The following is a 20,900-nucleotide window of genomic DNA, read 5'->3' on the forward strand; positions in this document are numbered from 1 at the left end:
TCCATGAGCAGAATTCTTCTTTACACTTTGCTTCTACTTCTGTAGTTGTATTCTGCTGTTGTATTACACCCAAATCTGCTCTCATTCATGAAATTGAGATCTTATGGGTCAGGGAACAGTGTACTACTTATCTCTTTCCTTTGTGTCTCTGTAATGGCCCTGGCACAAATAGTACTTGCAGAATGAATAACAGAAATGTATGTGTACTGATACCCGTGGTATAAAGTTGAATGTTAAATGCTTCAGGTCAAATATGACAAAGTGCTGTGGAAGTTTTATGGGAGTTCTTGAGAGCTAACTTCTAACTGGGAGAAATCTTGGAAGCTTCTAAAAGCTGGTAGCCTTTGAAAAAGTTCTTGAAGATTTAGAAGTTCAAATTGGCAAAGATGGTGGGAAGAACATTCCTGATGGAGGGAATGGTTGTACTAAAAGCAATGAGGAAGTATAGAGATCAGGCCCTACCACCTACTCCACTCATCATCCCCTTGGCTAGAAATCCTGCTATAGAGCGTGCTAAGTGCCAGCCTAAAGGAAATTCTCTCCTGTCTTTTCTACCTTTTTTCTTTCTTCTTTCCTTCCCTTCTCCCTGTCTCTTGTAACCTACTTGCCTTTTATTTTTGTTTTTTTTTCCCAAACTTTTCTCTTTCATCTTCCCATTTCTCCAGTCCTCCCCCCCTTTTTTAAACTTTGTTGTTTACCTTTCTCTACCTACTTTATTCTTTCTTGCCCTCTTTCCCAAGTTACCCAGGAAATCCAGTCCTTTGAGTTGAGATGTGAATCAGTTATACAATATTTAACTCCAAATAAACACCTCCCCTTGTGAAGCTGAGAAATAATCGTGGCATAATTGCTTCTTATATGTCTGTTGTGTTTTATTGGCATTGGCTTTTTTTTAACCTGCCACGATCCTGGGGGGCGTGTTACCATTTTTCTTTTTTTTTTTTTTTTTAGTAGTTGTCATAATGTCATTTTTAATGAGAAATTTCTGCAGACAGGCCTGCCCTTGAGTGGTACGAGCCTTCAGGCAAAACTAGGGCTGGATGAGTCAGATATGCTCATGGATCTGTTTTCTTATGCATACAAGTGTCTAGGCCACACACACTCCCTCCTGTCCCTAAAAGTTCATATGTTTTACAATACATAGACACAAAATTGAGTCACAAAGGTGCACACATTGCTTCCTTTCCATACAAATCCGTATTATCTCCCTTACATCTTCAAGTTATCTACTTCCTCGTCCTGCCATGTACCCACACATTTATCCTCCAATATTCCCTGTCCACTCTTCTCTAACCAGGTGCTCAGAATTGTATGTGTTACGGAGGTACCTGCAAGCCTCAGACACCACAGTTTCCTTACATATCCACACAAGGCCTCCCCTGTACACAGACAACATCTCCCCATGCCCCATGTCTCACACTCAGTACCACACCATTTCCCACAATTCCCTGCTATCCCCTCCTTGGGTATTTCTAATCTTCATAAGAGACATTTTAGTTTCAAACTAGTTTTGAAAGGAAATGTCTTTGCCGACAGTGGACTAGTGGACCGTTAGAAGTCTGAACCATTTATGACAGATACTTCTGAGGCCCCTAGAATAACCTTGTTATGGTTGGATCAGACAACAGAGGGTTGCTTCTAAATGGCACTATTATGACGCAAGGTGGATTTGAACCTAGCTGCAAACTGGTCCTGTGATTTCAGGGTTCACTTTTATTGGAAGATGATCATCTACTTAGCAAAAGAGACAGAGCCACTGCATATGTTCCATATCAGGTTCTCTGGGGTGGGGCCTAGAAAACTATATTTTTAACAAGTTCCCAGAGTCCTTCTGTTGTGTAGCCAGGTTGGGAAGCAATTATCAAGATCTTTTTTGTACCACATTGGACAGATTCTTTTCTGGACCTCAGCTTTCTCACCTATAATACAACAAAGCTCATGCTCGTAAAGGACCCTTTCAGCTCTAAAATTTTATGCTGCTTTATGATGAGTTCAGTCTGGTATTCTTTTCTACCACAGAAGTGGTGGTTCTCTGGGTCTACCCTGGGCAGAGCATTTCAGGCTTTGGCCAGAGGCCAGCAGAGGCAGCCTAGGCCCTGACCTTTTGTCAGAAGCACTGACACAGGTCCTAATTAGAAATGGATCGATAATGGGCCTGCAGCCAGGCCTGGGGAGCCTGGGAGGACGCTATAGGAGTGCTCCTAGCTAAGAGAATCTGATTCCCATGAAGTGGCTCTGGTTATACTGGTCAACACAACAGTCCCTCTTCCCCTGGACCCGGCAGGCAGGGCTGCCCTGAGCAAACAGAAATGGTTACCTTGTATCCCCCTTTGATATCTTTTCCTCACCTCTGTCAACTTATAAACATAATATGATGCTAGGTACATAGTACAGGTGCCTTCTTCAGATGGAAAAGTCATTTATTGAATACCTACTGAGTGTTAAATACTGGTTTAAAGCCCCTTTGTATGTTTCTCCTACTGTAACCTACTGGGATAGGTCTGAAAAGGAAGCTGAAGCTCAGAGAAGTGAAATGACTTGGCTGTTCTATGTCACATTGCATGTTCTTTATTGTACTACATTACAACATTTCTGGGCATTTGCAGCACAGATTCCAAGCTGATGAAGTGCTTTCTACCAGGGCCATCCTTTATCTTTCCGCAGATTGAACTGGCGCTCGGGCCCTCTCCCTGGAGCTCTTCAAAGACTGGAGGAAATTCTTTAAAATCATTGATGAAGAGGATGGGGGGAGATGCTCTGCTTGCTTTTGCTTTCTCATCTCCTTTCCAAGGTCCTTAAGGAATAAGCAGGCTCTCATGGGAGAGATCAATCATCATTTGGGATCAATGGGAGGACTTCCTCCTGCATGGAGTGCAAAGTCAGGTTTCTAAACTGGCCCTGTGCAAGGAGGGGGAAGGAACTCATGACTGGGTATTTGTAGGCATTGTAGTCCGTGAGGGCTTAACATGCTTAGCTACCAGTTGTGGTCAGACCCAATTGCCCCTGTTGTTGGTCATTCAGCAAGTATTTATTGAGTATTTCTGACGTGTCAGGGCTTGTGCTAGTGCCTAAGGATTCCCATATGAAGATCCAGTCTCTGCCATGAAAGACTTCACAATCTAGCATCAAGAGTCAAACAAGGAAACAAACCACAGTATTCTGTGTATGCCTTAATGGAGGCATGTGCAAGGGAATCTGGGATTACAGGCACGAAGGAGAGCTTTCCTGGGGAAGATAACTTTGATTTGTGCTTTGAAGGAAGAGGAAAAGTTGAGGCAGGCAAGGCAAGGAGGGTCGCTCTAGACTAGGGAATTAGCACAAAGAAAAGCATAAAAATGTGACCAGGAACTCCTGACAAAGGGGTGGACATTAATGCATTCCCTAACATGTAGCAAATCAGATTGTCAGCCCTAAGCTCGTGCCCCTTGCCAGACTTGGGGCTGTAATAGTAGCTGCTGAATGGCAGTAATACAGGAGCAGGAGTTGGGGAGAAGAAGGTAGATTTATTAGCAGATGCTGACTGAAACTTAGTTTCAGGGAGGGAACTAAGGAAGAGAACTGAAGAGCTTTCTCTGTCCTCCGGGCCAAGCCTGCACAGGTGTGTGCTCAGCGTTCTGGGCAGTGTTTTGAAAGCTCATCTGGCCCAGGCACATGGCTTCGCTTCTCCCATGGCAAAATCCTTTGCTCCACTCAGCCTGCCCCTCCTTTCTGTGTTCTTTCAAAAAAAGAAATTAATGGAATCTGTTCAAAATACCCCTGAAATGAAATTACATTTTTAACTCTAATTACCCTAATTAAAATTTGACAGCAGTAATCCTGGAATGGCAGATATGCTAAGTACCCCATGCCTGTGACAAGCTCACTTACCCAGATGGAATGTTGTTCCGTTCTGGGCTTAGGAGAAAAATTCTTTGTGTATTTGTTTTGTTTTTTTCCCATCAGCAATTTAGTCTTTGACCTCATAGCTTCCCCGAGCTAGGATAGCCATACTTGTGGGCTATAGGCTTGCCCAGGACCTTTAGTCTCAGTAGAGATCCCTTTGCAGAGGTGATGCTCCTGATGATTCTTACCACATATTTTGAGTTTCCTCTTCATTTGAGGTTGGACTGCATGCCCTGAGCCTTTCCCTGGGTGAAATCCCCTGCCTTCAGGACCAGGGATCTGTGCTTGTTAGAAGGCTGTCTCCTGATCTAGGGCTAAATATGTGTCTGGGATCAGTTTATGGCTGATATTAAGGATACAGTTTGAGGTCAGGGGCAGAGGTTTGAAAATAAGATCCCTCTTTTCACGTATCTGAGCACAGGCTAGAACCACCTAGTAAAAGCTTGGTCTTAACCAGTTACCTGGGCCAATCCCGAGGAATACAAAAGGGAGGTGGGGGGCAGCTCTTGAAGCCGACTGAAGGCTCTGTTGATGCTGTGAGTATTCTGTTAGAAACAAAGGTCCCCATGTTCTAGTGACCTTAAAAGGGCCTAGAAACCAAGCCTGTTCAGTCAGCGGAGACTGGGTGCTATGTTAGGTACTGCAAAGGATACAGAGTTGACTATGACACAGTGCTTGCCCCTATGAGGCTGACAGTTGTGGGGGAGTGGGGAGGCGGTGGTGGGTGAGGGACAGCCATATATAGAGGGCTAATTAAGGCAAGCAAGGACTTTTCACAGGTGTTGCCGTTTGAACTTGTCCCTGAATAGGTATTATTGACAGAGGAATGGAGGGCATTGCGGGTGTCAGGGAATAGCAGGGGGGAAAGATAGGAAGTTGCCGGGTGATAGTCTGCTGTAATTGGAGTACAGTGTGCAGGAGAACGATATGGTAGAGGGTGGGGGTAGAGTTTAAACTTTATCTTGTAGGCAAAGGGGATCCATGGTACAGGGCTTGCCATATGAGTGTGTATGATGGATTGGGAGACAGGTTGATTAGAGACAGTAGATTAGTTAGAACAGGTGTCAGCAAACCATGGCCTGTGGGCTGAATCCAGTCTGCTGCCTCTTTGCATAAAATTGTACTGAGGTACAGCACACTTGTTTGTTCCTCTCTGAGTGTTTTCATAGTACAGTGGCAAAGTTGAATACTACAGAGACTGCTATAGCCCACAAAACCGAAAATATTTACTATCTGGCCCGATACAGAAAAAGTTTGCTGGCCTCTGAGTTAGAAGGTAATTATGAAAGTTCTGTAAGAGACTAGGCCTGAAATGAATTGGAGGTTTCCCAAATGAGACTTTTCAGAAGGGATGGCATGATTTAGCAGAAGTCACTAGCCCTGCCCACCTCTCAAAACTTTATAAAGGTCAAATTTGCTGAAAGTTACCGTGGTCACAAAAGGACACAGGATACCAAGTCCTGGTTTGCCCTTATTAGCTGTGTGACCTTGGACAAATCACTTAACTTGTCAGAAGTTCAGGTGAATATGGTAAATAGGACAAAGAATTCTTCCACTTGGTGCAGAGCTCTGCCACTTCTCTGTGCTTCACTTGCAGTTTATAAGTCTGAGCTCCCTCTAATGGAAAAGACACATATCCTCAAATCTGGAACATAGTTTGAGTTGAGAAGTTGGGGATGGGTGGGCAAGAGGGTTTTGATCACCCAGAGTAGCTGCTTTTGTGGGAGAGGGGCTCATGATTCTTTGAGGACACTGTTTACCCTTTTTCTTCCTTAACTGCTCACACTTGTTCTAGCCACATTGAACTTCTGCCCTTCAGCTTCCAGAGCATATTAGGCCTCTGTAAAACCAAAGGCTAGATTTATTTCTCAGTTCCCTCTCCCAGCCAGAAACTGCGTAAGTACCACTTGACATCCCTTATGAGTTGCTCCCTGTCACTACACTGTATCCCCTGTGCCTCCCCTTTTTCTAGAACATTGTGCATCTGCTCTATAGGATAGAAAAAAACACTAGATGGGGAGACTGCAGTGGTGGGTTCCAGACTTACTTCCCTTTAGCTTACTATGTGACCTCGGCCCCTTTGTTTCATGTCTCTGCACCTTCTGTAGGCTCCAGTACAGATGACTTTAGCCACTTCTTGGAATTTGAGATTTCTTCTCTAAGACCCCAACTTCAGAGCACACCTTCCCTCACCCCCGTCCCCCATGTTCCCTCCCTCCTTGCAATCTAAAATATTAGTATATTCCCACACTTCATCTACTTGAAATTCATTGCCTTTGACTGTGAGGAAAGTAGTCCTATCTCTAGCTGTTTTTACTGGCAGGTCCCAGGACCTGGCACTCAGTCTAATTACCGAAGTGGAACAGGCTCTGGAGGTCAGGTCCATGTGGTCCTAGAGGTTCAGCAAGGCATGGTGTCTCTAGGATGGGCAGTCTAGTTCAGTACAGGCAAACACTTGGCCCTGGGCATCCATGATACAATAGAGGAAGGTGCTGATCCAGGCAATTTATGGACTTTTTCCTATTTATCTCACAACTCTGAGATCGGCGATATTATCCCTATTTTACAGACAGTGGGAACTTAGTTTTAGAGGATCATTCAGTAGACAGTGACTGACTCATCGAAGTTATAGGGAAACAAATATTCCTTGTTCCCAAGTAGGGGAGAGTGATAGAGGACAGAGACAGGTAAACAGTGATGAGAGCTCTAAGAGGATACACAAGAGCAGTTAAGGAGCAGTGCCTAAGGATATGCAGTGTAGGTGACAGAGCCAGGGCTCAAACCCAGGTCTGTCTGCATGCTATTTCCACCGTACCATGCTGCCTTCCCTGCCGAAGGGTAGGGAGGGCAGCAAACTCAAGTGCAGGTTCAGGTTCCTAGGCAGTGTCTGGAGAGTGGCAACCGATGGGGAAATCTGGCCTGGGATTCAGAGCTAGGCTTTAGTCCTTGGAGGGCCTGAGTTGTTAGGTGACTAAGGCAGGGGTTACCACATGGACTTAGGCCCATTTATAGAATAGTCACATGATTTTGTGACCTAGAAGGTGAAGTCTGGTGGTCAGCAGTGGCCTGGAATAGCACAGGGAGCCCAGTGTCAACTCTGTGGTAGCAAATAGGGAGAAGGCGTTATCCAGGCCCTGTGGGTAGGGGATGGAGGTTGCAGCTAAGACTGATTTAAATATTTCCTGCCTGGAGTCAGAATTAGTTCAAGGACTGGATTGGAGTTGCTGATTCCTACTTGAAATGATAGAGCTAGGATAGACAGTGAGAGGGAAAGGAAAGAGGTTTTAGAGGCTGACAGGAGCTGGCTTTCAGGCTGAAAAAATAAGCCTTGTTAGATTCTACAAATTATTCCAGCCTAAAACCTTGAGCCGTTTTCTTCTCAGTGCAGCCGTTGCAAGTGCTGGCTCTTCCCAGAGACCCTGTCTTCCTTTTTTTTTGACCGGGGCTATCCAGGCAGGCCGTGGCTAGCTCTAGGCTGTAACATCCTTCACTCCTGCTGCTTCACCATGGGTCCTCTCCTCTGAAGCTTCCTAGATTCAGTTTCTTCATCTGTGACATACGAGGATTGGACTAGCAAGACTGAGGTCCAAGTGTACTATCCTCAGGACCTCCTTTAGCCACCAGACCAGAAGTTCATTTTTAAGGCTAACTTTGGATCCCACCCTTGGTATTTGTAGTCTGCATGTAACTGAACTGAATCCCAGCTAAAATGTACAGATTCTTTTTTTTTTTTTTTAGATTTTAAAATTCTTTAAAATTTTTCGACAGAGAGAGAGAGACAGCGAGAGAGGGAACGCAAGCAGGGGGAGTGGGAGAAGCAGGCTTCCCGCTGAGCAGGGAGCCCGATGTGGGACTCAATCCCAGGACCCTGGAATCATGACCTAAGCCGAAGGCAGACGCTTAACGACTGAGCCACCCAGGAGCCCCCAAATGTACAGATTCTTTTTTTGCCTGACCACCTACTTGAGATTTTTTTTTTTAATATTTTATTTATTTATTTGACAGAGAGAGACACAGCTAGAGAGGGAACACAAGCAGGGGGAGTGGGAGAGGGAGAAGCAGGCTCCCCGCAGAGCAGGGAGCCCGATGCGGGACTCGATCCCAGGACCCCGGGACCATGACCTGAGCCGAAGGCAGTCGCTTAACCAACTGAGCCACCCAGGCGCCCCCTACTTGAGATTTTAATTTTGGGGTAAAATTGGCATTATATCTGGGGTAAAATTGGCATTGGCGCTGGGATCCTGCCTTTCCATCCCAGAACTGAGATTCTTGGGGCTGAGTCCCTATCTTCAGAACATTGTTGTTGCCTTTTTTTTTTTTTAAAGATTTTATTTATTTAGTTGTCAGAGCACAAGCAGGGGGAATGGCAGGCAGCAGGCAGAGGGAGAAGCAGACTCCCGCCAAGCAAGGAGCCCGATGCGGTACTTGATCCCAGGACCCTGGGATCACGATCTGAGACGAAGGCAGCCCCCTTTACCGACTGAGCCACCCAGGCGTCCCTGTTGTTGCTTTTTAAGTACCTATTCAAAACCATTATGTGTAGGGGTGCCTGGGTGGCTCAGTTGGATAAGCATCTGACTCTTGATTTCTGCTCAGGTCATGATGTCGGGGTCATGAGATTGAGCCCTGTGTCTGGCTCCACACGGGCCTTGGAGCCTGCTTAAGATTCTCTCTTCCTCTCCCTGTGCTCCTCTCCACCGCCCTCACCCCCACTCAAATGCTTGCATATGTTCCTTCTGTAAAAACAAAACAAAAAACAAAACAAGTATGTGAACTTGATACTTGGAGTTCCTGGCTCCACATTGAGGACACTTCCAAAGTCATTCTGTACTGTAGAAGTCTGGATGATGTGGGAAGTGTCTTGATTGGGAGTAGGAATCTGGCCCTTTCATGGACTTCCTTCTGTGACTTTGGACAGATCCTCTTGCCACTCTGGTCTGCCTTTTCTAAAATGGTGGGGCCTTTTCCAGCTCTGGTCTCATCGGGGACAGAAAGCCATCGTCTACACAGTTCAATTGCAGAGGCACTGTCTGGCCCAAGCTTTGGTGTGTGGGTTACAGATTATAAAGCCTTAGATTCTCCCTTCCAGCTAGGGAGGTGGGGAGGGGAACCATCCAACTGTCTCATTAGCATGGAGAAAAGAAAACAGTAATTACTGGTGCCTCCCTTGATGATTCCTGCAGGGTTGGTTCTTCTAGGGAAGGAGGAGGGGGAAACTGGAGACAGCTTCAGCTGAGGAAGGAGAAGTGCTGTTAGCTGTTAAGAAAATTCAGAGGCAAGAAATGATTGTCTTGTGCATCTGTTGTATTCTCTGGACATTCCTCCAGGCAGCCTAGAGACTGCCTGGATTGAGTTTCATCTATTTATGGCATAAATAATGTTCTCATACACGGACATGGACTAAGCTCAAGAGCCCTAACGTCACCTGTCAGTAAGAAACCAGCTGCCCTTGAGGGCCTCCTTTTGTGATATGCTGAGCATCCTAACACCTGTCTTTGCTGGGGAGTAGAGGAGGGTTTTACTGAGCTATTTTGTGACCTGGCTGCATTTTTATGATATTGTGAGTCATCTTTTTAGCCCCAATGGCAAACCACAGCCAGTTGGTTAATTATGCCTGGGCATAGGCAGCCACACAATAGAGTCAGTCACAAGAGTCAAGGTCAGGTATCCTTGTGAGTGGGAGGAGTCTGGTAGAACTGTAAGACCATGGGTTTAGGGGCGCCTGGGTGGCTCAGTCGTTAAGCGTCTGCCTTCGGCTCAGGTCATGATCCCAGGGTCCTGGGATCGAGCCCCGTATCGGGCTCCCTGCTCGGTGGGAAGCCTGCTTCTCCCTCTCCCACTCCCCCTGCTTGTGTTCCCTCTCTCGCTGTGTCTCTGTCAAATAAATAAATAAAATCTTAAAAAAAAAAAAAAAAAAAGACCATGGGTTTGGTCAAGGCGGGGAAAAGCAGGCCTCACAAGGATTGGGGCAGTTCATTTTGAGGCCAAGAGGTTAGGGTGCAGCTGGAAAAGAACTAACAAATAAATTGACAAGCATGGCTCCTAGGACAAAGGCTTTTTGCTCAGTGGCTAATCTTATATTCCCTGCTGGATGTGGGCAGTTGTGCACCCTCAAGTGCTGATCAGAGCAGAAGTGGGTTTGAGGCCACCTGCAGGTGAGCCCTGTCTGATTGTACTTGGAGCTGTTATCCTATGATTATTTCCTGGCGCTGCTCATTCTTGCCTTGGTTGCCACCCCAGAGTCCTAGAGAACCCAGCTTCTATTTTCCTTCCCCTCTCCAGAGGAAAATACCACTTTTTTTTCAGTCTTCCTGTAGGCCTTGGAGAGTCTTCTTTAAACAGCAAGGGTTTGATAGGGACATGCTATTTAAAAAAAAATTTCTTTTTTGGTTTACAAATGTAGGAGATGATTTCTTCTATCAAAATCTTTCCTTAGCCCCCTGAAGCACTCCCTTTTCTTGTCCCAGGCCTTTTGCTTGGTTCCCCACCCTCTCAAAAGCCTTTGATGTCTAGGACTCACTTCTTCCCCAGATCTTCTCTTAATTCATTTCCTGGCTCCTTTCCCCTAGTTGCAAGCTGTAGTTCCTGGTTTCTGTGTACTCCTGTAGAACTTGTTCTGGATGATGATGATGATGATGATGTTGTTGTTGTTGTTGATGTTGATGTTGTTGTTGTTGTTGTTGGAATGCTCCAAAATAATGGCCTGGCCTAAGGGAATGAGTGCTTCTTTTCAGACTGACTTGTGGTCATCTGGGCCCTAATAAAGTGCTTCCCAGAAATAGAGACAATTTGCACATGCAGGACACAGTACATACTGAGTCTTGTAAAGGTGTTCCTAGCATTGTGTTCCCTCCCAGTATTAGGTGTTTTGATCAGGTATTTGAGTTCAGCCCAGGCTGAACCTCTCATGGCTTCTTGACTGTTTGATATAGTCTTAGAACATTATCCTTTTGGGTATGGTATCCAGTCTGGGAATAGTCCCTCTCTCCTCTCTTACTGCAACAACTGGCTGAGAGCCCCTTGGGAAGGTCTGGTAAGCCAAGTCCTGCAAGTGTGGATCTTGATGGTATGCTTGCATTCGACCCCTGCCCATCTTTTTCCCAGGCATGCAAAACCAGTAGTTGCTTCATCACGTACAAAATGGGAGAATTTGTCCATTTCCTAAAATTTTATTATTGGTGCCTATATGTAGTGGCAGGGTCTTCTTATTTTTAAGCATGAGAAAGTACAAGGTATATAGTAGAAAGAACACAGTCTTTGGAGTCAGACCTTGGTTCCAGTAAGTTCTGTTTCCTAGCTATGTGGTATTAGACAAGTTATTTCTCCGAGGCTCAGTTTCCTCTTGTAAGATAGGGATCATTTTATTGACCTCAAAAGGTTATTAGGAATAAATGAAAATAATTAAGGCTTTGGGCATAGGGCATGATACGTAATAGGTAATGGCAAATGTGCATTTCTTTTTTTTCCTCCTAGGCCTTTTTATTGCTTCTGATTCATCCTTTTGTGGTACTTACATGGAATAACAATGGAATAACAATACCTATCATTGAGTCACTTTTGCCAGGCTCTTAGGTGTGGGCTTTCCCATGCTGTCTCATTTATTTTTCCCAATAAAACATTTATGAAACAGGAACCATTTTTTAAAAATTTTATTTTATTTTATTTATTTGACAGAGAGAGCACAAGCAGGGGGAGCGGCAGGCAGAGGGAGAGGGAGAAGCAGGCTCCCTGCTGAGCAGAGAGCCTGACGTGGGGCTCTGATCCCAGGACCCTGGGATCATGACCTGAGCTGAAGGCACTTAACCGACTGAGCCACCCAGGCGCCCCAAAGCAGGAACCATTTTTAATAAATGAAGGAAACTGAGGCACAGAAGGTCAGTACCTTGCCTAAGGACACAAAGGTAGTTAAGAGACAGAGTAGGATTCAAATCCAGGTGTCTGATTCTAGAGTCTGAGCTCTTCACCACTGAATTGATTATTACTACTTGTTCTTTTCCTGAGCAATATGTGACTTCTAGTGGTTCTTGTTTTCTCTGTACTTGGACCTGTTGGGATTTACATGCATGTGGTTCATGAGTTGTTTTAAGTCTTGGTTGGCGCCTCTCATTTGATGGAGGTACGGACAGTGGCCTGTCTGCCACAGTTCTTCAGTCAGAGCAGGCCCTTCAACTGAAAGGTGGTATAACCCTTTTTCTTTCTTTCTTAAGAGACCATCCCCTCATTCTTTCTTTACCATTCATATAAAACCAAATAAATTTACTGTCCTTGCCAGTCTTCTTGATCCCTCAAAAGATTCTTCAGAAGAGTAGATGCTGGCTCCCTCATTTTACAGATACGGAAACTAATGTCCAGGAAGGCGAAAGGACTTGTCAAGGTCACACAGCGAATCAGAGGTAGAGCTGGAACTAGCTGTTAGGTTTTCTGACTCTTAGCCCAGTGCTTTCTCTACTAATTTAGGAAGAAGGAGAAGTATGAGTGTATAATTTGCAGATCAGACCTAAAGAAGGTTAAGCTGTATTAGGACTCAGGATGTAGAGTTCTGAAGGGACCTTGCTGCCTTCATCCACATCTTCACCACAATTTTTTCACACACATTTGAGGAACTCAGCAGAAAGGGAGTAATTCTTTTTCCCTTAGGGTTCAACAAAACTTTCATGACAGCTGGGGCGAAGCATCCAGAGGATGTCAGTGTCTCCTCATCCATAAGGAAGGTTGGATTCCCAAGGCTCACTAGCCTGGAATAACCCTTGGAGGAGGAGCAGAGGAGTATCAGAAGAACTGGTATGTCTTCTGACCTCTGCAAGCTTTATTTAGCCTAAACCAGGTGAAGGTTGAGCTGGGGCAGGATAGTGGTTAAGAACTGAGGATTGGAACCCTGAGGAGTTTCATTGTACCTCCTCCTGGTAGATTTAGTCTGGGGTTTTGGACAAGCAGGTTCTCTTCATTTGAAATTTATAAAGAGGAATTCTTTGGCTGCTCTTTAAAAAACAAACAAACAAATCCTTGGTTCTGGTACCAGAAAAGAAACCTTTCCCAAAGTCTGTGCCTCAGACAATTCCTTCCTTTTTGTCTCCTTCCTTACCTTCCTTACCTTCTCTCCTTTCACCCTTTTCCTCTCCCTCTCTTTTCTCTTACCCACCCAACTTCCCTTCTTATCCTTTTCTCTCCTCACCTCTCCCCACCTCTCCCTTAACTCCTGAAAACAAGAATGGAAAAAGGGAACCTTCAAACAACAGATTAGTAGATAGCTGGTATTAAAGATGCTGGGGCCGAGAGTCATAACGTGGAGCTTGAGATTTTGGACCTTACTTCTAGACCTCAGAACAAAGGTTCATGGGGAAGGTGCTTATTCACTCATTCATTCACTCACAGTGTCTTCTAAGTATAACCTGCCAGGCTCTGTGTCAGATACTTAGGCTATTCCAGTTAATAAGACCCTAAACCTGGGCGCCTGGGTGGCTCAGTTGTTTGGGCGGCTGCCTTCGGCTCGGGTCATGATCCTGGAGTCCCGGGATCGAGTCCCACATCGGGCTCCCTGCTCGGCGGGGAGTCTGCTTCTCCCTCTGACCCTCCTCCCTCTCATGCTCTCTGTCTCTCATTCTCTCTCTCGCAAATAAATAAAATTAAAAAAAAAAAAAAAATTAAAAAAAAATAAGACCCTAAACCTGCCAATAAAATTACAGTCTTATGGGGAAGACATTAGCAGCAGTAACCTCCTCCCCTATTCCCGCATTCAAATCATTGGATTTTTTTTTTCTAAGTTGTACTTATTTAAGTAATCTCTATACCCAGCATGGGGCTCAAGCTCATGACCCTGAGATCAAGCGCTGAGCTCAAGAGTCTCATGCTCTTCTGACTGAGCCAGCTGGGTGCCCCAAATCATTGGATTTTTAAGGTAGAAAGAACTTTAGAGTTTATCTGGTCCTCTGGATCATTAAGTAAGTAAGTAAACATATATAGGCTTTGGAGTAAAGTAAAGCAGGCTTGTGTTCAAATCCTAGCTCTGCTACTTACTGGCTGTTTGACCTTAAATGGTACAATTAACCTTGCCCATATTCAGTTACTTTGGATATCAAATGGGCACGCCATCACCTCTTCACAGGGTAGTGTGAGGGTTAACCTCATAACAGCTAGCCCAGTGCTTGGTGCATAGTAGCATGTGTCTTTCTGTCATTCTGCATCAAGGCTTGGCTTAAGTCCTTGCTCCTGTGAAACTTCTGAGGCCACCTCCAGTCAGCCTGATTTCTTCATTTTTACAATACGTGGAGCACTCTTTGTACTGTTGGATCCAGCCTAATATTAGTAGTAGTCCTTTTGCAGGAAGTTCACATAGTCCCACACCCTGGAATGCAAGGAGCCTAAGGATAAGAACTGTTCTTATTCATCCCTGTGCCATCTGTAACCCCTAACTTAGAGCTGTGACCATGACCAACCACGCCCAGGAAGTATTTTTCGATTGATTGGCTAGAAGGCTTCTATAAATATGCTCAGTGTTTTGCAGTGAAAGAAAGAGCTATTAAAGACCTGGCCTGGAATCTCCCATCCTAACTCTTCCCCCACCTCCTCTTCTGTTACTGCAATGATTCTCACAAAATCCCTGTCCTATAATCAGAATGGGGATTGTATCTCCATTTTGTAGAAATCTGAGGCTCAGATTAGAACCAAGGTCCCTTGTTAGGTGATAGATCCCGAGTAAAGTAAGAGTAGCAAGAATGAGAAGAGAAATCTTAACCGAGTAGGTCTTCATTCTCTGGAACCAGCAGGAATCTTTACAAGAAGGAACAGAGGAACTGGTTTTGAGGCTTAAGCTGATGATGAGGCCAGAGCCAGGTGTAGTCACAGAGATGATTCAAGAATATGACAGAGAGAGGTGAGAAAAAGGGTTCAGGATAACTTTATAGATTTGCTAGGCCTTGGAAGATTAAGAAGGATTTGAATATGTACAAATAGACAGGCATTCCAAGTGTAACAACAGCATGGACAAAAGGATGAGAGCTGGAAAGCCCATGATAGAGGTAAGGCAGATGATGACCAGATGAAGGCATACTTAGCAAAGCTGAGGTGATTGGGAGCCATGACTTTTTTCATTTTTCTTTTCTGAGCAGGGGAGTGGCATTGGGAACATTAGTCTGGCAGTGTGGACTCAGTGGTTAGAGCAGGAAGGGATGGGGGTAGACTACTGAAAGACCAGAGAAGAGGCTACTGTAACAGTCTGTCCTTATAATGTCAGTAAATTTTAAGAAATATTCCAGCCTTGCAGGCAAGAGACAGTGAGATCCTGAATCAAGAGGAAGTTGTCACAGTAGGGAATAAAGAAGAACTGTTTGGATGTAGAGCTCTTAGAACAATAATGAAAAAACGCATGAGGACTTGGCAGTTATGGGAATGGGGCATGAGGAAAGGAGAGGTTGGAGAGTATGAACATTTAGAGTCTCAGTACTTGGAAGAATGGTTATATCATTTGCTGAACTGTAGAGGAGGAGATGAGTTCAGTTTGTTGACATATTGAATTGGAGGTGCTCATAGTCTATTCCCCTTACTGCTCACCTCCTAGTATCTCTGCCTTTGGCCTATGACGTGGGCCTATAGAGATCCTTCCGTTCCATGTATTTGCTGCTTTGCCTCCAGGCCTGGAGCCCCGCAGAGACCCCTTCACCCATGTCTTGGAACAACTGTCACTCTCTTGTCTGAAATAAGATAGTGCATATAAGATTCTTAGCCTGGTACCTAGTCTGTTTCAAAGGGTACATTCATCGTTAGTGGCTATTAAATGGCGATTGTCATGGTTATCATCGCTTTCTGCTCACAGTAGCTAGAGATTAGAGAAGTGTGTGGAACCACCCAACTGAGGGACTCAAGAGTCATTCATTTGATATTCAGTAGGAAGCCTAGACTGCAAGTAAATGGAGAGGATTTCAGGCTGGGGGTAATTGAGGCTCTGAGCCATATTGGCTATGACTAGAGAATGTTTCCTTTTTTTTTTTGTTTTTCAGAAGTTGATATAGTATGGTTAAGAGGGCAGGGCAAGCTCCAGAGGATGGACTTTCTGGGGTCAAGTCTCAGCTCTGCCTTCTGTTAGCTGTGTGACTTGGGCAAATTTACTTATCTGTGCCTCAATTTCTCTAGTAGTAAAATGGGGAAATAACACAGCCACCTTATAAGATTGTTGTGCAGATTAAATGAGTTAATATAAAAAAGGGTTTACAACAGCGCTTGGCATGTACTACTGTTCTCCTTAACCCTGGAGTCTCCTCTATTCCACATTCCAGGTAAATATAGCCATTTATGTTTTTCAACCATCCTCACCAACAGAGGAGGGGATGAGTAAAGAAACCTGAGACCAGTTTTAGAGTGCTTGAAAGTTTGTCCCAGCTGGGGTCCGGGTTATCTAAGCTGGAGGAACCTGGCCCAAGATCGAGACAGAGTTGTCTAGATGACCTGAATTCCATTCCCAGTTCTTTTTTGTTAAGATTTTAAGTAATCTCTACACCCAGTGTGGGGCTTGAGCTCAAAACCCCGAGATGAAGAGTCGCATGCTCTACTAAACTAAGCCAGCCAACTGCCCCTCCATTCCCAGTTCTGCCACTGATTTACTTTGACCTTGGGCAAGTCACCTAACCTGAGCCTCAGTTTTCTCAGGTGTAAAATAGGGATCGTAATTAATTCCTCCATATATATTTAGTATCTCATTCTTTATATCACCGCATTCTAGTTACGTTGACTTTCTTGTTCCTTTAAGCATAACAAGCTTATTCTTGCCTATGATTGCTGCGGGGTCTTTGTACTTGGTATTCTCCCTCTCTGAAACAGTCTTTCTTCAGATCTTTGCAGCTCTTACTCCCTCACTTCATTCAGGTCTCTTTCTGGTGGTTACCTCTTGGAGAAGGTTTCCCTGATCTTTTTTTTTTTATTTGAGAGAGAGCAATGAGCAGGGAGGAGGGGCAGAAGGAGAAGGAGAAGCAGACTCCCAGCTGAGTAGGGAGCCCCATGTGGGGCTCGATCCCAGAACCCTGAGATCATGACCTGAGCTGAAGACAGATGCTTAACCAACTGAGCCACCCAGGTGCCCCAGGTTTCCCTGATCATTTTATCTAAAATAGGCCTCATTCTCACTCCTTGTCATTCTTCCCTCTCTTACTCTGGTTTATTTTTCTTCATAGCACTTAGCATAACTTGAAATAATGTATTTAATTATCAACCTATCTTTTTTTTTTTCTTTTTTAAGATTTTATTTATTTGACAGAGAGAGACCCAGCGAGAGAGGGAACACAGCAGGGGGAGTGGGAGAGGGAGAAGCAGGCTTCCCGCGGAGCAGGGAGCCCGATGCGGGGCTTGATCCCAGGACCCTGGGATCATGACCTGAGCCGAAGGCAGATGCTTAAGGACTGAGCCACCCAGGCACCCAATCAACCTATCTTTTGCAAAGATGCGAGACATGTGAGAGCAGGAACTTGGAATGCCTGTGCTGACCTAAGTTCATGCCTGTCAGGACCCTGACTGACTTCTCTCTCTGTTTTAGGTGAGCCTTGTTCCCAGAGGCAGCTGGTACTGACCCTGTGACCCAAAAGAGAAAATTGTGGGCTGAGCTCAGCCTTGGTACTGGTGAGTGAGGGTCTTGGGCAAACTCTGGGCAAGCTTGGGCCAAGATACAGGGTAATTAGTTTGGGGCTTATTTTTATCTTTAGTACAGGTAACTTCTAGGCTGTTACTCTCCTACTCCATGTCTGAGAGACTAGCATAGGCAGGCTCCTGTACTGGGGGGAGCATTGAACTTGGCTTTCTTGGAACTGCCGTAAGATGGTTTGGGGTCATTTGCGGTGAATAAGGCAAAGCAGGCTCAATTCCTTCTGGCTTCTGCCAGCTGCTTTGTCTTGGAAGTTATCTTGGACCTGGTAGCTAAGCGCATTCTCCTATAAGCTCTCTTAACATGACCTCATAGCCCTTAGAAACTTTCCTGATTGCAGTCTTGACTGTGACCTACCAAGCCCCTAGTCAACTTCAGAAACCAGTTTTATCAGTCCTGGAAAATGTGGTTATGAATGGTGGTGAGGATGGAATGAAAGAGCTGGGGCCGTGTGAAAGGGAAGTCAGGGGAAACTTAGAGGGAAAACCATAGATAGTAAGATGGGAAGGGAGATCAACACATTAAGAACCAATTGTGTTATGGTCTCATTTAATCTAGACAAAACCCCATTTTATGGCTGAGGGAATTGAGGCTCTGGAAGCTTCAATAATTTGCCTGAGGTTCGCATCTGAGAATCTTTTTTTTTTTTTTTTTAAAGATTTTATTTATTGAGAGAGAGAATGAGAGAGAGAGAGCACATGAGAAGGGGGAGGGTCAGAGGGAGAAGCAGACTCCCCGCCAAGCAGGGAGCCCGATGCGGGACTCGATCCAGGGACTTCAGGATCATGACCTGAGCCGAAGGCAGTCGCTTAACCAACTGAGCCACCCAGGTGCCCCCGCATCTGAGAATCTTTAAAGCTGATGTTAGATCTGGTCAGTCTATTGTAAATACCATTGCTCTCCCTGACTTGGTAGGCTTTCCTTGGACTGCTAATCTCCCTGGAATCCTGATTTTTCTTAGAAGGTTCAAGAAGACAGACCTCCTTAGGGATTCAGGAAGGAGGTGGAGGTCTAGTTATTTGAGGGGCCCAGCAGGGCAGGCAGGAGTTGGGGGTCCTTTCTGAGGCAGTGGCATTTCTAGTGAGGGAGCCAAGAGGCTGATAGAGTTTTCTAGCAGTTAGAGGCCCAGGTTCAATATAACTAGAAGGAGAAGAAAACACCTGTAACACTTGAGATACTGTAAACACTTGGGCCAGCAGAGATAGGGACCTAGACAGCTGGACTGGGGTTGGGAAACCTGGATTTTTATCTTCTTTCTCAACATTTGTCCTTGGACAACCTCCCCTCCCCTATTTAGAAAATTGGAATGCTTCCCCGCACCCCCACATGTCTATTGTATGTATACCAGCCTGCAGGATGTTGTAGAGAATCAAATGAGAAATGCATGTTGGAAAGCTCTGTGAATTGTAAAGCACCATGACTGAAATGAGAGAAAGTGAGAAGAAAGCATTATAAGTATCCCTGGCACCTTAGTCCCTGACCTATTTGCTACTCCACTCCCCAAAGGGAAAAGGGAAGGTTTTGCTTTGGAAATTTGTGCTGTCAATCTTCTTCCATGCCCTTTTTTTCCTCCTCTTGTGCAGATTCTCCCTGAAGCTCAATCTTTCCACAAAGGAAGGGATTCCAAGGCACAGAAACAAAGCCAGGCAGCATAGGCAGCATGATTTGCAGCAGGTGGGTTGCAGAGTGCAGGTTTAAATGCACTCACACTGCCTGGCTCCCAGGCCACTGTTAGCACAGATATTAAAGCACTTTTCAAGGGCCCGTCCCCAGCATGTGTCTGTACTCACTAATTCCACATAGATCTTGCCTTGTTTCCTACTGTCCTCTCAGAAGAGGAAGGCTGTTCCTATTTTGGCCTTAAGTACCCTGCCCATCTCCATCCCTCACCCTCCCAACTACTAGTGGAAAAGGCACTTATACTATGGCCTCATAATCTTATCAGAGGCCATGGTCATCCAGTTTTCCCACCATCTCTCTCTTGCCCTTGGCCAGTGATCTAGGCCACTCTCTTTACATTCTCTAACAGTGACATTTTGTTCTTCCTTCTTTGTGAAGGTGTACAGAGGGGTCTGTTCCCAACCTGGTGCTCTTGGAATCCACATTAGCCAACCTTCCCTCCTACTCTGAATCTCCAGGCTCTTGCTGCCACCTCTTATTGTCTGGTTAACCTAAGTTCTGTAGCTTCTGGCTTTCCCATGGCCTGGGTGCCCAACTTGGACCTTACTGTTTTTGTACCAGCTGCCCTCTGAAGAAGTTCCATCATTGATTGTTTCAAAATATGAATGATTCCATGTAAAAAAGTATCTTGCTTATTTATCTAACATACTCAAGTTTCTACTAAAAACAAATTTCAACTAAAAAGAAGGAAGCAAAGCATTGTCATCCTTAAGCCCTTGCACAGCACTAATTTATTCCTATTTTTATATGTTGTTGTAACAGGTTTAGCAATCTGGTTTCTAAACCCCCATAAGATTCAAAGCAGCATATCAAAAAGGGAGGAGGAACTGCTATATATTAACAGCAGCAAGAGGTGAGAGCTGAGAGCTAACAGTAAGGGAAGGATGAAAGAAGAATGATAAGAAAGAGAAGTTAAAATGAGTATGGAGGCCATTCAGTTTAGGGGCAGACATCTGTGTGCTTCAGTGAAGTGAAGTTGGTAATTTTGAAGGTAGTTCTAGGTTCCTCTTGAGACCGGGGGTATCAGAAAACGCTAAATTATTTATAATGTCTACTATATTATCAGATGCTATACTGAATGCTCTACATAAGTTGATTTCATTTTCATAGCAGCTTGGGAGGTAGGTGGTGATATTCTCATTTTAGAAATTACTGAGGCTTCGAGAGAGACAAACAGGCAGTGATTGGAAGAGCTAAGCTTAGAACCCAGAAGAATCCAGCTCTAGACAACCGAGTTTTTTCTATTATTCTATACTGGCTCTTTCCTATATATAAAGACCTGAAACCCTGGTCTTTCTCAGCCTCTTGAGCCACTGGTTTCCCCCCTGCCTTCTTTTTATTCATTCTCCTGTATAAAACTTTATTTTTTAAAGATTTTATTTATTTATTTGACAGAGACATAGCGAGAGAGGGAACACAAGCAGGGGGAGTGAGAGAGGGAGAAGCAGGCTTCCTGCAGAGCAGGGAGCCCGATGCATGGCTCGATCCTAGGACCCTGGGATCATGACCTGAGCCAAAGGCAGCCGCTTAACCAACTGAGCCACCCAGGTGCCCCTATAAAACTTTATTTTTTAAGACATTCATTCAGTGAGTATTATTGTCAACCATGTGCCAGGCACAGCTTTGAAATATAGCAGTGAAGAAGATAGTTTTCTCTTTTGTAGTTTAGATTCTAGTGGAGGAAAACAGATAAACAAATGAATATGTATGAAGA

At 44.9% G+C, this 20,900-nt stretch overlaps 1 protein-coding gene across 5 annotated transcripts in view; it reads left to right on the forward strand.

Annotated features, from left to right (window-relative positions):
• The window catches only part of RALY (RALY heterogeneous nuclear ribonucleoprotein), an 80,749-nt gene that overhangs the window by 18,453 nt on the left and 41,396 nt on the right, over nucleotides 1–20,900 (forward strand). For 4 of the 5 annotated variants that reach the window (XM_035006131.1, XM_035006135.1, XM_035006132.1 and 1 more), the window contains exon 2: nucleotides 17,402–17,484. The exons of the other annotated variant lie outside the window; for it this stretch is intronic. The gene's annotated coding sequence lies outside the window, so the exon portion shown is untranslated. The remainder of the gene's footprint in view (nucleotides 1–17,401; nucleotides 17,485–20,900) is intronic. 5 annotated transcript variants of the gene reach the window in all.

This window comes from Mirounga leonina, unplaced genomic scaffold (assembly GCF_011800145.1).
Source record: "Mirounga leonina isolate KUSES-001 unplaced genomic scaffold, KU_Mleo_1.0 Mir_150, whole genome shotgun sequence".
Classification (NCBI taxonomy): Eukaryota; Metazoa; Chordata; class Mammalia; order Carnivora; family Phocidae; genus Mirounga; species Mirounga leonina.